Source organism: Bidens hawaiensis, unplaced genomic scaffold, assembly GCF_021521415.1.
Source record: "Bidens hawaiensis isolate Kalapana, Puna unplaced genomic scaffold, B.hawaiensis_p1.1 tig00005195_1, whole genome shotgun sequence".
In the NCBI taxonomy this organism is placed as follows: Eukaryota; Viridiplantae; Streptophyta; class Magnoliopsida; order Asterales; family Asteraceae; genus Bidens; species Bidens hawaiensis.
Window position 1 is genome coordinate 1,698,768 of NW_027491335.1, and position 16,786 is coordinate 1,715,553.

The window sequence follows — 16,786 nt, forward strand, 5'->3', positions numbered from 1 at the left end:
TTTTATGTATATATAGCTTTATTATACTACAACGACAAAGATTAAAAATGAAAATTATCTTGAGAATATTAATTATGATTTGTATTTAACGAGATGTCACCCTTAGACTGTTAGACACATAAATATGATTTGCATTTGAACACACATTTATTTAAAGACCAACTAATGACCGACCAAGATTATTTCATGCAATGAGTATTTGTTTTAAGGTGGAAACTGCGTTTTTTTCTCATTCTACCAATAGTAACTAAATTTTAGTAATTAAAATGTGTCTATAGCTGATCTATATCAAAATTTGTAACCATTTTTTCTACAAAAAACACATGTTTTGTAGCAATGGTTTATGTTAGTTTATATTATTAACGAGGAGATATAAACAAGCAAAAACATATTAATTTTCTTAACAAACAATTATGAACATGTGTGTATCGTAAACGAAACTTACTAGACATATGGGAAACAATTGGTCATACAAGTGTACATTACGTACGTTTCCTAGTTCCTAAAAGTATAGCTTGACATGAAATCTCTAATGATAGGCCCCACCTTCTCTTTTGTCTTGATGATACAAAAGAACATTATCCTATATGTAACAACCATACCAAACAATATTCCAAGATCAACCCATTTAGAGTATTCCATTTCGACATGCAACACGCTCTTCAGTATCGTTTCACCATCGACGGTAGGACAACCGCCTGGGTACGCAGGGAACATAAGCCCTTCGAACTCATTTTTATACAACCCTTCCAAGGTATACCTATGGAATGAAATATAGTACATGGGGTATTTCCAAAAGACATGAGGTAGTTGGTTTGGTAACTGAAGAAACACTAAGTGAACCCTGGACAGATTATAGATAATCTGGGGGTTAAGTAATGTTTCCCACGGATGAGATCTAGCTGAGAAGGCTGTTCTTCAGGAGACCTGCAAAACAAACACTGTAAGCTCGTCACTGAGAAGGGGGGGGGGGATTCCTCCTTGTGACCACCCTCCGGCGTGAGAATCAGACTAGATTGCTCTGAATATAAGTGTATATTAAGAGATTGCTAGATAACTGGATAGCAGATGATCTCACCATTCCAAGATGTTGGAGTATTTATAGCCGAATGTAGGTTTCCTAGAAGGTACAGCCGGCTGAATAGTATTCCTGTTCTACCAACAGTGGATTATGCACAGGCCATATTGGTTGGTGGATAGGTTACGGCCAACAGTAACAAAGTCGGCTGCACTATTCCACCAACTGTAGATTATGCACGTCCCACCTACTGTGGATTATACGCAGGCCATGCTGGTTGGTGAGTAGGTTACGGCCAACAGTAACACTATTCCACCAACTGTAGGCTGCGCACGCCCCGCAGTAAGGGTTGGTGAGTAGGCAGCGGCTAATAGTGACAAACAGTACTAGAGGGTGCTCCTCCTCGTACTGTTGTCGGTGAGCTGTCACCCTGTGATTGGCTCATGGGCTGTTCTGGTCAGATTGTCTGTCCTATCCATACCTTGGTAGGTTACAGAAGATCTTTCAGAATCATACGGACTGGCTCATTTTGGCGGGATTGTTCCCGCCTTGCTCATTCCTTCATGTGACTACTGAAGTATCTATTGTCTTGTGCGTGTAGCCCTGCTGTCTGCGGGTAGCCTTCCCTGATGGCTTGTATCCGCAACTGCGGGAACAGGCGGGATACTTCACCATTGGGAGGCTTTCCCTGCTTGTACAGCTTGCGTACTGCGCGTAAGGTTCTCTGAGCATAGTGGGTCCTGCGGGAGCAGATGGCCTTTGCGCAGACGTCCCTGTTCAAGGTGAGTCTTGTGGGACCAACTGGGCTCTGCTGGGACCTACCTCTTCAAGTCCCCCCAGTCCAATGTTCTTCTCATGAATGTTTAATAAGGTGAGGTGAACTTTTGGACTTTAAGCAAGGGGTTTTGAAAAGGGTTTTTAGTTTTAAGGTTCTCCGTGGGGATTCTTCCCGCGGGTTTCCTAATGTCACTTGCAAAAATTCCCGATTTTTTTGCTTGATCTTTGGGTATGATGCGGGTAGGTATGTAACCTTCTCGCAAGTCAGGAGCGTTGAGTCTCACTTGTGTGGATTCTCCTTGAGGTTTTAGTGGTTTTGAACATAGTGATCAATTATGTTTAAACCACCAATTCCATCCTGGAGCCTCAAACAATGTAGTTCTCGACGTTCCCGCTATGCGGGGATGTTATTTCCGTTTCCGCAAGCATTGCCCAGAAGATCCTTCTTGGTTTCAATTCCCTGCGGAGCGCTAGGTATGTGAAGGGTTTTGCCTTAACACTGTACCCGCGCTCGTCTTACGGTTACTTTACTTTCAAGGTACCCCTGGCGTCAATTCTCTGCGGGTGCTAGGTATGTGAAGGGTTTTGCCTTAACACTGTACCCGCACCCGTCTTATAGTTACTTTGTTGCCGGGGTATTCTTGGCTTCAATTTCCTGCGGGTGCTAGGTATGTGAAGGGTTTTGCCTTAACACTGTACCCGCATCCGTCTTATGGTTACTTGGTTGCCAAGGTAAGGGGTATTTTCCCGCTTACTTTTGAATCTTTTTGAATTTTGAATTTTGAAATTCGAAAGGTTGGTGAGGATAAGATCAGTCCAAACATCTGAAACGTCGTGCGACGGTTTCTTCTGACTGTGTCAGGACGTGCAGGAAGTTATGGTGACGTGACAGTACATGGTCATTCCAGACGCTTTTTCAGGCGCGTGGGCGCGATTTTTCGGGCGCGTGGCCGCGAAATTTCTGGCACGCGTCCTTTTTACAGCTGTTGCCAGCTTGCTTTTTGCCACGCGTCATAGTTTCATTGCACCCTCGATTTCTCTCTCCTCCGCATTAAATTCACCGCATTAATTGCGATTAGTATATAAAGGGGGAGAGAGTCCTTTTTAATTCACACCTTCACCCTTCTCTTCTTCTTCTTAGCGATTTCCGGCAAATACTCCCCTTTTCAGGCAAGCATTTTCCCGAAATCGCTTTCTTTCTGCAAGATGTCTTCACATGATCTCGAGTCTACCACCGATGACAGGAGTACTGCTGGTGAGTGCCAGTGTGCTCTGCCCGGCGATCAGTACCGGTATGTTGTTAGGAAGTTCATGCTCGATCCTTTCGAGCCTGAGTTTCCTGAACCCCATCAGACCGTGTACGATGCCCCCAGAGGCAAGATCGGGGTTTATGCAGCATTCTTTGTCTATGGGAATCTTAGGTTCCCATTGACAAAGTTTGTTTACCGTGTCCTTGAGAGGCACGGTGTTCATCTGACCGAGTTGCACCCCATGGCGATCGCCAAGATTCGCCATTTCCAGTGGGTGTGCCGGATTCTGGGCATTGAGCCCTATGTGGACCGCCTGATGACCTTCTATACTTGGAGGTGCATCCAGGGGTGGTACACCCTGACAACCCGGATCAAGGGTTTGAAGATTTGCGCGACCGAGCGCAGTCTCCGATCGTGGAAGCGGGAGTTCTTCTACATTTCTGCCCGCGCCATCCCCATTGCCATGAAGTTTAAAAATGGCCAAGCAATTCCGAGCCTCCACGCCACCAACTACCAGGAGGCGGAATGGTTTGCAAAGATATCCCGGGTCCAATCTCCGGTTTACCGGTTTGCGGAGTCCGGGATGGTGATGCTGGGGATGAGCCGGGTATGGAAGGAGGCGTCTCAGGTTCCCATCCTTCTCGAATACGGTTTGAACTCTACTCCTTATGGTATGTCTTGTCTTTCTTGCTGATATGAGTTTGTCTTCTAACTGTTTCTTTTCTTTCAGAGGGGAACAATTTGGAGTCGCTCCTGTACCCGCGGGAAGCTGACGATCCTGTGCGGGTGGGTACTCGTGCTCTTGACGAGAACGAGTTGCCCATCCTGGAGCAAACAGCGGATCGGTTTGTGGAGGTCTATCCGCTGGGCCACGAGATCCTGAGCCACCGGCGGCCAGGTAAGGCGTTATTCTCTCCTCCACCCCTCAGTGCTGTACCCGCTGCTGGAATTCCTTACACCCTGTCTTCTTCTGAGGAATCCGCAGATGGTCCTCCGTTAGTGCGGAAGAAGAGGGCTGCCGGCGGGAAAGGGAAGGAGAAGGCGGCCTCCACAGCTGATCCAGTGCTCCTATCTGACACTGAGTCAGATAGTGAAGAGTTGGTGGGGAACCCCGGTGGTGAGAAGACCACTGTTCCGGAGGCTACGACTGTTACCTCCGGAGAACCAATGACGACGACGGTGACCGACATCAAGAGACCGGCTCCATCGGGTTCGTCCCCGCCCGTCCGTACGTTCAAGCTCAAGAAAACCCGTAAGTACAACTCTCTTAGCTTTTATCTTCGTAGTTTAATCTTCCAAGTCTTTTTAACACTTTTCTTCTTTACGCAGGTGTGGATGTTGGCGCATTCCAGGGTGAGGGGCCGAGTACTACCTCTCCGCCAATGACGGTAGGCTTGGTCAGCCTACCTGAGGCGTCGACCCAGGCGCCTGCGCCTGCTTCCGCTGGTTCAGTTGCTCATTCTGAGCCGACTGTTCCAGCCGAGATGACGTCACCGCCGGCTGTGAGTGCGATTTTTACAGCATCCTTCACAGAGCCGGCGGTTACTTTTGCCGCGGATTCTGCGGCAGCGACCGCGGCGGCGACCACGGCGGCTGCTACCATGCCCCCGGCAACGACGGCCGGTCCCTCAGGTACGCGTGGGGCTTCTCGCATCTTTCCGCCACCTTCCCATCTGCCTGACCTCTTGGATGGATTTCCATTGGGTTCAGGTGATGGGTTCGGCGGCTATCGGCCTGTAATTGACCCTACAGGTGCGTAGGGTTCCTTTGGCCCTTTTTCACTTATATATTTTATCATCTTTTCCTAACTGCGTTTTGTTTTCTGCAGTTTCGGATTCCAATGAAGTGTATGTTCCGCGATGGAACATACGCCGAGGAACAACCCTTCGTACCCCTGTGGAGTGCGTGGAATGGGCTCGCCACGCTGCTCCCCATGGTGCGTTGGGGGAAGCCATGGCTAGCTACCAGGAGGGTAGGCTAACCAACGAGCTTCGAGTTCTCCAAGCCCGGATGCAGCCGCGCGTCGAGCTGCTTTGTCGTGAAAACGACAAGTTGAAAGCAGCTCGCGCCAAGGAAGTATCCCAAGCGCGGGCTCTTAGGGAGGAGAACCAAAAGCTGTCCGCAGCTGCTGCGGAGAAGGAGAAGGCCTTCAAGGCCCTCGAGGTTGAGGTTCAAGCGCGACTCGAGGCCCGCTCCAAGGCTGCCCAAGCTGTTAACGAACAGCTTCGGCTGGCTAAGGAGACTGCGAGGAACGCAACCGAGAGGGCCACCAAGGCTGAAGCCGTTGCTGAGCCTTTGTGTGTGGAGAATGAGGAGCTCAAGGCCAAATTAGAGGCTCTCCAGCGTGCTCATGATGCCTTGGCGATGGAAGATGCCAAGAAGCTCCAGGAGATCTTGGACCAGAGGGGCGTGCTTGACCATACCGAGCGGAAGCTTAAGGGCGTCGAAGAGGCTGCCGCAAAGGAAGTTCTACTTGCCAATCTTAACAAAAGCGAAGCCGAACGCGCCTGCACCCAAGCTCAAGCCGCCCTTCAAGAAGCTCTGGTTGCCAAGGAATGGCTTCTTCGAGAAGCGTTGTCTCAGGTAAGTCTATCTTCATGTCTTCACGCTTTTCTTTGTAGATAGGGTGCTGACACTTGTATATTTTCTTATGTAGGTTGTGCATCGGGTCTTCTCAGAGACATCCTACGACGATGCAATGAGCGCAGCCCTCAACGCTTCTCACGAGGATGGGGAACGGGTCGGCTTCCTGCTTGGTCTAGGGTTTGTTGAGAAAGGCGTCCCGCCATCCAACTTCCTTTTGTACAATGTAGATACCGAAGCCATATATGACCAAGCAGTAAATCAATACGCCGCCTTCCCGCATCCGGTGGTGGAGAAGGTGAATGAAATTGCTGCTGCTGATGACGGGCTACATATCCTTAAGGCTTACCTTGAACAGCCACGCTCTACTGACGGCGCTGGTCCAAGTGGAAGTGGCCCTGAAGCCTGATCCTGAAGATCCCTTCCCGCTACTAGGATAGATTTAGTTTGTATAGATTTACTTTCTTGTAGGCGGGTAGTTACCCGGCCATTCTTGTAACGAATATTTATGAAATGCAAATCTTTGCGCGGCTAAGACCGCTTGATTCATTGGATTCCTTGCTTTATAAACGTTATATGACTTCCATACTTAAGTTTAAATTAGCAATTTTCCAAGTGTTTAGAATAAGTTAACCTTTGAACGTGGTAGATAGGTGTGAAGTTTTGCTTCCTCTTCCGTGATTGTGCGGGTAGGACCGTCACTTGCACGTAGTAGGATGGCTAAACTTTACCATCTGACCTGCGTGTAGGTTTACCTTATTTGAGGATAAGTTAACCTTTGAACGTGGTAGATAATAGGTGTGAAGTTTTGCTTCCTCTTTCGTGATTGTGCGGGTATGACCGTCACTTGCACTTAGTAGGATGGCTAAACTTTACCCATATCTGACCTGCGTGTAGGTTTTCCTCATCTTTTTTATTTTTTTATTATTTTTTTTATTTTATTTTTTTTTTAGGATAACCTTTGAACGTGGTAGATGATAGGTTGAAGTTTTGCTTCCTTGTTCGTGATTGTGCGGGTAAGACCGTCACTTGCACTTACAATGATGGCTAAACTTTACTTACATCATACCTGCGTGTAGGTTTCCCTTACTAACGTTGTGTTTACGCGGGTTTTTTCCGCCTTCCACACGTAACGACTTACTTCTTCCCGTTTATGCGGTGAATACCGGTATCAGTGGGAAGTTCATAAGTATAAAGGTAAACACATTATGAAAGGAGAATCATTTCCATTAGAAGTGGCTCTAGGCCTTTTCTTTACAAGTTTTGGAATTGATCTACATATAACATTTGCGTAATTGAGCTCCATTCCATGTTCTTGGGATGGGAGTGCCATCGAGCCTTTCGAGCCGGTATGCGCCCTTTCCCAGTACTTCTTTGATAATGTATGGCCCTTCCCAAACCGGGGCCAGCTTTCCCGAGCGCTCTTGGTTTGAAGCCTCGTTGTTACGCAGTATGTAGTCTCCTATCTTGAAGTTGCAGAGTTTTACCCGCGTGTTGTAGTACTTTTGCATTTGTCGTTTGTAGTTCTCTTCACGCACTGCGGATAAGTCTCTGCGTTCCTCGGTTAGAATAAGATCCAACCGTCTTTCCGCATCATTATCCTCTGGCTGAATCAAGGCCCTTGGCGAGGGTAGACCAATTTCGACCGGGACCATGGCTTCAGTGCCATAAGTGAGGCTGAACGGGGTTTCTCCCGTACTGGCCTTCTTCAGCGTTCTGTTTGCCCAAAGGACGTGCGGAAGCTCGTCCACCCAGCCGGATCTGTGTTCCGATAGCCTCTTCTTGATGCCTTCGACGATGCTCTTATTTGCTCTTTCCACCTCACCATTACCTTGCGGGTGTGCCACTGAGGTAAAGGTGTGGGTGATTTGAAGTTCTTTTAGCCACTGTTGTAGCTTCTTGTCAGCAAAGTTGGTGCCGTTATCGCTCACCAAATTCTGTGGAAGTCCAAAACGACAAATAATAAATTCCCAAATAAATTTTTTGATATGTTTCGCAGTTGTTTGGGCTAAAGGTTTTGCTTCTATCCACTTGGTGAAGTAGTCGATGGCTACCACTAGGAACTGAACATTTCCTGCTGCTGTAGGAAATGGGCCTGTCACATCGATGGCCCACTTCTGAAATGGCCATGAAGAAGTGACTGGAACAAGTTCATTCCTCGGGCGGTGCGTGTTGGGTGCGTAAAGCTGGCAAGACCTGCATTTTCTGATGTATGCCAGTGCATCCGTATGCATCCCCGGCCAAAAGTATCCCGCGTTGTTTAGCTTGGCTACAACAGCGCGAGGACCTGCGTGTACTCCACAGATGCCTTCGTGTACTTCCCTTAGGAGGTAGTCGGCATCTTGGTTGTCCACGCATCTCAAGAGTGGGCCAAGAAAGTTACGTCTGTAAAGGATGTCGTTGACGAGCTGATAATTCAGTGCTTTACAGCGTAGTTTTCTTGCCTGTGTTTTTGACTCTGGTAGTGTTCCTGCTGCAAGGTAATTTATTATTGGTGTCATCCACGTTTCTGTACCGGTTTGGATGACACAAATTTCCTTGTGCGGGACTGATGGTGCTTCGAGGAGTTCAATGCGGATGTCCTTTCCCAAGTGGGTGAAGGCTAGTGATGCAAGCTTGCTTAACGCATCCGCAGATTTGTTTTCGCTGCGCTTGACGTGTATGACTTTACAATCACTAAAATCACGCATAAGGGTTTTTGCCTGGGCGAGGTACAGGGCCATTGTGTCGTTCACAGCCGTGTACGTCCCATTTATTTGGTTGGCCACCAGCATGGAATCCACGTGGGCTTCCAAGTTTTTCACTCCCATCTTACGCGCAATTCTCAAACCGGCCAAGAATGCTTCATATTCGGCTTCGTTATTCGTACTTGGAAAATCCAACCGAATAGCGTAAGTATATTCTTGGCCTGCTGGGTTGGTTAATTTTAACCCTGCGCCTGAACCCTCGTTACTGGCTGCTCCATCAGTGTAGAGTCGCCAGACATCATTGATGTCCTGTGCTGGGGAGGGTTGAGCCTCCTCCTGGCACTCTTTCTCCCGCGAAGCGGGGACTTCTGCAATAAAATCGGCCAGGACCTGGCCCTTTATGGCTGGTCTTGGCTTGTATTTAATTGCATATTCTCCCAATTCAATTGCCCATTTGGCTAGACGTCCCGATAATTCGGGTTTGCCTAGAACGTTTGAGAGTTTGAAGTTGGTGAGAATGGTGATTGGGTGGCCCTGGAAATATCGTCTTAACCTGCGTGAAGCGTGTATGAGTGCTAAGACCAATTTTTCGAGGGTAGAGTACCGGGTTTCTACGTCTGTTAGTACACGGCTAACATAATAGATTGGCATCTGGATGCCTTTTCGTTCTATTAGCAGGACTGCCCCGGTTGCTCTATCTGTTGCGGAAAGGTATAGGATTAACTCCTCTCCCGCTTGTGGTGCTGTAAGTGTTGGGAGTTCGATCAGGCGTGACCGAATCTCCTGAAAAGCTGCTTCCGCTTCTGGTGTCCAGCGGAAGTGCGTTTTCTTTAAGCAGTTTCTCAATGTTGACACGAAAGGAAACGACTTATCCGCATGGTTTGCCAAAAAGCGATTAAGTGCGACTAGTCGTCCATTCAGTGTCTGAGCCTGTTTGATGGTGGTAGGTGATTCCATTTTAATAATGGCTTCGACCTTTTCAGGGTTCGCTCTGAAGCCATCTTTAGTAACAATGACTCCCAAGAACTTCCCTTCTTCCATCCCAAATGAACACTTGCTCGGGTTGAGCTTCATGTTTATCTTTCTGAGCGTGTTGAAAGTTTCTTCAATGTCTTTCAACATCGCTTCTGGCTCGGGGCTTTTGATGACCAAATCATCCATATAGACTTCCAAGTTTCTCCCGATTTGGGCATGAAACTCTTTGTCCATCAGTCGTTGGTACGTGGACCCTGCATTCTTAAGTCCGAATGGCATCATTTTATAACAAAATGTACCATCGGGCGTCCGAAATGCGGTTTTGTCCTGATCATCTACGGCCATGTGGATTTGATGGTACCCCTTATACGCATCCAAGAAGCATTTAAGGAGAAATGGTACCAACGAATCAACCTTAAGATCAATTTCTGGTAACGGATAACAATCTTTGGGGCATGCTTTGTTCAAATCTTTGAAATCTATGCACATGCGCCATTGTTTGTCATTCTTCGGTACCATTACGGGATTTGCAACCCATGTTTGATATCTGCTAACGCGTACGATGCCTGCGTCAAGGAGTTCCTTGACTTGGGTTCTACACGCGTTAGTTTGTTCAGGCCCCATTACTCTGCGCTTTTGTACGACTGGCGTAACAGCCGGATCGCACTTGAGCTTATGCTCCGCCTTACTTCGGGGTACACCAGTCATGTCAGCTGGTGCCCACGCAAAGATGTCAGCGTTTTTCTGCAGTAAGCGTTTGAGTAGGGTGCGGGTGGGATCAATGATTGTTGGTCCAATGGTAACGGCCTGGTCGGGGTATTTGCCATTGAAGGCCCATTTTTCAGGTTCGGTGATGGTTGGTTTAGCCTTTTTCGGTTTTGGTTTAGATGAGACAGATGCGATGCATACCTGGGGAATGCCAGTGATCATCGCTACACCCTCAGCTGTTGGCCATCCCATCATGCCGTGGACTGAAGATACCACGACGTTGAATCTTGCCATCCCGTCTCTTCCGAATAGGATGTCGTACGTGTGGTGTGGCTTTTTCATCACGACAAAATCCACGTCCTCTGTGCGTGAATGATTCCCATCAGTAAGAGTAACGGGGAAAGATAGGATACCCAGGGGGGTTTCTGTACTGCCGTCAAACCCTTCCATTGAAGCGTAGACCGTTTCCAAGCGTTCTTTGTCTTCATCATCCAGCTTATCAAAGAACTGCCTGTACATCACTGTCGACGAAGCGCCGTTGTCAGCAAGAGTGCGGGAAGTGATGTAATACCCCAGCTGGCTTCTGATGACGATGGGGCCTTCTTTGCTGGGGCCTCCTGGCACTCGCGGGAAGCGCACCTCAGCTTCCTTCCACGCGCATGGTTCTGTCACTCGTCTTTTTCTTCCTCTGACCTTGCCATGAACCATGTTGATGCTGATGTCGACGGGCTTTCGTCCGTTACCTCTGTACCGGTTGTCATTCCTTCCTCCCTTCCTGATTGATGCCACGAGATGTGCAAGTCTTCCATCCTTGACAAATGTCTCAATAATATCCTTCAAGGATGTGCACTCTTCAGTACCATGACCCTTTGTCCCGTGGAAATCACAGGATTTGCTTTGATCCGCATTAGGTTTCTGCCGGATCAATGGGGCTTTTGGCCATGACAATTTTTCCGTGGCAAATATCTCCGTGACGCTCTTCGTGAGTGGCGTCCACCGGTGTTTTCGGTTTGAAGGGTGTGTGTTGTCCCTTCCGCCAACAAGAGGGCGAGAGCTGGATGAGGTGTCAAAGTTTACCCTTGACTGCCAAATACCTAGCCTCCTCTTTTTGTTCTGCCGGGCGATCCGGACATTGTTTTCTCTTGTCCTCTGCTTGTAGAGGTGCGTACTCTGGGGAAGATCCCTTCCCAGTTGCTTTTCCGTCTCGGCAAAGCGCTTTGCCGCCGTCATGATGGCATCCCATGTTGATGGCATGCCATCCTTACCCGTCAATGTGCGGATAAGTTCTGGGTATTCGGCGCCTTGGATGAAGGCGGCGCGAACCAGATCCTCACTTATGTTGCCGAGACTTAGCTTTTTGGAGTTGAAGCGAGTGATGAAGTCTAGTAAAGATTCATCCTCCTCTCTCACGCAGTTGAGGATCGTCCACTGCTCTTCAGTGACAGATTATAGATAATCTGGGGGTTAAGTAATGTTTCCCACGGATGAGATCTAGCTAAGAAGGCTGTTCTTCAGGAGACCTGCAAAACAAACACCGTAAGCTCGTCACTGAGAAGGGGGGGGGGGGGTTCCTCCTTGTGACCACCCTCCGGCGTGAGAATCAGACTAGATTGCTCTGAATATAAGTGTATATTAAGAGATTGCTAGATAACTGGATAGCAGATGATCTCACCATTCCAAGATGTTGGAGTATTTATAGCCGAAGGTAGGTTTCCTAGAAGGTACAGCCGGCTGAATAGTATTCCTGTTCTACCAACAGTGGATTATGCACAGGCCATACTGGTTGGTGGATAGGTTACGGCCAACAGTAACAAAGTCGGCTGCACTATTCCACCAACTGTAGATTATGCACGTCCCACCTACTGTGGATTATACGCAGGCCATGCTGGTTGGTGAGTAGGTTACGGCCAACAGTAACACTATTCCACCAACTGTAGGCTGCGCACGCCCCGCAGTAAGGGTTGGTGAGTAGGCAGCGGCTAATAGTGACAAACAGTACTAGAGGGTGCTCCTCCTCGTACTGTTGTCGGTGAGCTGTCACCCTGTGATTGGCTCATGGGCTGTTCTGGTCAGATTGTCTGTCCTATCCATACCTTGGTAGGTTACAGAAGATCTTTCAGAATCATACGGACTGGCTCATTTTGGCGGGATTGTTCCCGCCTTGCTCATTCCTTCATGTGACTACTGAAGTATCTATTGTTTTGTGCGTGTAGCCCTGCTGTCTGCGGGTAGCCTTCCCTGATGGCTTGTATCCGCAACTGCGGGAACAGGCGGGATACTTCACCATTGGGAGGCTTTCCCTGCGTGTACAGCTTGCGTACTGCGCGTAAGGTTCTCTGAGCATGGTGGGTCCTGCGGGAGCAGATGGCCTTTGCGCAGACGTCCCTGTTCAAGGTGAGTCTTGCGGGACCAACTGGGCTCTGCTGGGACCTACCTCTTCAGTAACCGAAAGAACCCGGCACCTAGAATCATCAACCCTTGGACTCCAATACCAGATATGATGCCCATTAGCAAATTTGGCACAATGGCAGCTACAATCATCATTTGACATTCAACCAACAACATTGCCATCAAGAGGACTGATTCGAAATATATGAATTGTCCGGGTTTACTTTGGAGCCCGGTGAACGAGTAGGCTATGGCTCCTGGGATTAAGGAGATGAAAAGTAGGTACGGTGTTGAAGAGACTGCGTGACTAATAACATATGATCCTACTCCGTAGTGTCCGTTTAGTCTTTCGCATTGGAAAACCTACATATGTTAGTTACAAAATACAATGTTGTTAGAAAGGAATTTAGCTCGAGTACATTTTGTTTATTCAAACAACATATATAAGATGTTTCAACAATTAAACCTTTGTTTCTTCGACGAAGGAGGGGAACCCGCCAATGGCTAGAAAGGTCAGGAATGAAGGAACAAATAAAATCATTGAAATCCTTGCCTGTGTGATTAATGATAAAAACAGAAAAGAAAAACAAAAACATTATCAATACTTGGAATATTATTCGGTACCAAATCATATTCTTTTAACCTTTCCCTATAGCTACAAAACAGCAAGAATTGAAAATAAATGCCTAACTAGGCAAGCATGATACATCTACAAACTGTTTGGTTAACATATTTTATTTAGCATGAGCCATAAGTTTTTCATAGTATTGTAATTTTTTTAAATGGTGTCACATTTAGAAGATAAGTTTGCTTTTATTTTGTCATGTTCATATACAAACAACGATCATCCACAATAAGGAGGTATAATAACATCAAAAAACACGTCTAGAAAAAGAGGAATAAGCCAGGATTTGAACTCGTCACCTCCTACACACCAACACAATTGTTAACCATATGGCAAGCCAATTATTTTATAACTGATGAAATTATGCAGTATGCACATCTCATAGTAAAACTTTCATTGATGGAGTCAAATTCGAAACCGATTTGGTAGAAGATTGTTCCTAATGCAATACACAATGCAATATATATACCAAGTCGCAACCAGTAGTATCCAAGATCACGATACATGTTTTTAAACGATCTTGCAGATAGCACCATACATTGTGTAATGAAACTGGCTTGCATGCCTCCTCTTCCCTCGATCAGATCTCCTTCCTTCGATTCACAAATAAAAGATTGTTAATGTAATGATCGTAAAAACACAAGCATATATGATCATGCGTACCTCTACACATAGAGTAGCTATTTCCTTTTGAGTTTCCATATATACTTCTGACGACTTGTAGGCTTCAGCAAGTACATGGATTACTTCATCAGAGGCGTTTCCGACATCGGTACTCTATAGCGCGAAAAGAAGAAAGTTAAGCGTAAGTGAAAGGGTCATGCTATAGCTTCACCACCCCCATCTGATTTCATGCCATCAAGCAGCCTTCCACAAAACACTCAGACAATCGTTTTGACCAAGAAAAAAAATCAAAATTTTAAATTATTGGTTAGAACGCCAGTTTGAACAATATTCGAACAACTATTCTGACTATTGGAGGGTCAAACTTTGAAAATTATTTGTCAAACAACCGTTTGGTCAATATTCGGACGGCTATTCTAACCATAGACTCTCAATTCACCTTCAAAATATTTTGGCCGAACGACAATTTGAAAGGGTTTGAATTAGATGTGAGGCGATGAGTGTATAGATGTAATGCAAGTTCTGACTGCTTAATATCATTCATTTGTGATTTTTTTTGGATTAGTACATGATTTAGAATAGAACTAAGAACTTTAGGCGCTTTTATTAGGAGGTTCTCTAACCATACAAAGGAATTCATGCGAGTTCTGACAACATTTTTTTTTCTTTTTTTGTTTCTTCAGTTCCTTGGTGTGATTAAAAAAATTATTGGGAGACATGCAAAGTCCATAGAGTTTTTCACCAAACTTCATAGAGTTTGCTTACCATAAAAAAGTTGTGGAGTTTGCTTGAAGGGGCAGTACTGAACTGCCTAAATATACAAGAACTTCCAATAAAACGCAAGTAAGTTGAATCTTAAATCACCTAATATTCAAAAAAATATATTATGTACTGTGGTCTTAGCTACCTCATCAAAATCTGTATTAATTGTCATTAGGTAGTGATCCGCAGGACTTTGTAGCTCTGGACAAGGAAAGCCATTTATTACAAAAAACTGATGGTGCCAACAAAAGTAGAAGTTACGTTCATGCTTTGCGATATTGATATCCATCTATATAATATTGTAATCTTCATGATCATAAGATGAAGATTATATATAACCTGGTTTGTTGAGAAAGTAGGACCAAAGTATAATGTCTTTCCCAGAGACAGAAGACAAAGATTGTTGAGAAGCCCAAAAACTTGACTACTAGGTTGATGGATGGCTGTCACAACCGTCATCTGGTATTGCTGCGTTAGCTTGGCAATCCGGGCCATGACATGGTAAGACAATGCGCTGTCAAGACCACTTATGGGCTCGTCGAGCAGGAGAAATTTGGGATGTGTTAAGAGCTCTAAACAGATGCTTAGGCGTCTCTTTTGACCGCCACCGAGTCCTTTGATCCCCCAGCCTCCGATTCTTGTGTTCATGGAATCTTGGAGCCCCATCTCCCTTATTGTTTTATCAGCTCGATCTCTCCATCTTCTCAGATTTTGGCATCGACTTGGGCAGTCGCAGTTCAGCCGAGTAGTAGACCGTTTCTTTAACAGTTAAGAGTCCATGTTAATACTTGTTCTTGTGTCATGTATGCCTACACTAGTTTCAAAAATAAAAAGTGTAAGCATGATCATATGCACATACTGTGACCAAAAATAAAGACTATTTTCCATTAAACTTCCTTAAAAAGGGGGCCAAGTGTTGAAGATCGTGGTCATAGTTGATCATAGTCTCATACCATGGTGCCATATGCAAGTCTTGATTTATGTCCGTTGATTAGAATTCGTCCGGTTTGCCTTGTGTTTGAAGCCAATCGCCCTGTACATTCATACAATTAATACGTAAAACGATTTGTGTACGTATGTATTATTGTGTTCTCACTAATCTATACGTAAACATATAAATTACAAAGAGCTCATGAAACACACAAGGGTGTAAAATGGAAAATTATTGTGGAAGTAGTTGTTTTGGAAAAGACTGGTATTCTAGGTGTTTTCCAAAACTTCATCTATGTTAATTCCATAGAGTTTTTCATCAAAGTCCATGGAGTTAGCTTGACACTATATGGGTAGGTGTACAATATAGAAGTCCAAGAAGTTAAAAAGAAAAAAAAATCAAGAAAACAACTAGAACTACCAAAAATCCTTGTAATACAATTTTCTTTTTTAAATGGAGAAGTACATACCAGCCAATGAATCAAGGAGAGTAGACTTGCCACAACCATAAGGACCCATAATTGCAACAATCTCCCCGGGTTTAGCATAACCAATGGCATCAGTTAGTATATATTTATATCCTTTCTTCCATGTACTACCATTAGAGCTTGAAACAGCTACTCTAAGCTTCTCCCATGTCAAATAGGCTCCGGTCCGTCTTTTCTTCATCAGACAGGACCCTGACTCAACAAGTTGGTTGCAACAATATCCTTGTTCATTAACAAGATCTGGACATATTTCACTATGTTTTCTAAAATTAGCCATGATTCAAGATCGAGAACTACAAAGGAATTTAGGCAGGTAGTTAAACAGAGGCGGATTTATGAATCATGAAATGAGTGGGAGCTATATATATATATATATTGTAGAGGTAGGGTACCAAAAAGACCCAAATACCCTTAAATACTACCCGCGGGTCATAGAGAACCCTCTTATAAACCACCCGCGGGACACTTGGGCCACCCGCATGTTACGAGTAAGGAGGAACGTTCTCATAACACACGCGGAAGCATCCTGGCGTCCTCAAAAGTCATCCGCAAGACATGACGTATGTCCGCACAAATAACTGGAGGACAGTGCCAGTAGGACAGCTGTCACCATTCAAATACTTTCTAGAAGAAAGGCTCATGATTCTTACTTGGGGAATACTTGACATACTAACCAATGAACAAAGGACACCTGGCCAGGTTGTTATAACCGTGCACATGGTCAAGGTGCGATCCATCATATCAGCTGGTGACACGTGTTCAGGTTGTTATACCCATGCACATGGGACGTATAGCCCAACCTATCACATGAAGACACGTGGTCAGGTTGTTATAACCGTGCACATGGTCAGGGTGCGATTCATCCTATCAGCTGGTGACACGTGTCCAGGTTGTTATAACCATGCACATGGGACGTATAGCCCAACCTATCACAATAAGACACGTGTCCATGCGGTTATCAAAGATTTTCT

At 45.8% G+C, this 16,786-nt stretch overlaps 1 pseudogene; it reads right to left on the minus strand.

Annotated features, from left to right (window-relative positions):
• Positions 1 to 495: 495 nt before the first annotated feature.
• Positions 496 to 16,092, minus strand: LOC143629438 (ABC transporter G family member 1-like; annotated as a pseudogene).
• Between the last annotated feature and the right edge of the window lie 694 nt (positions 16,093 to 16,786).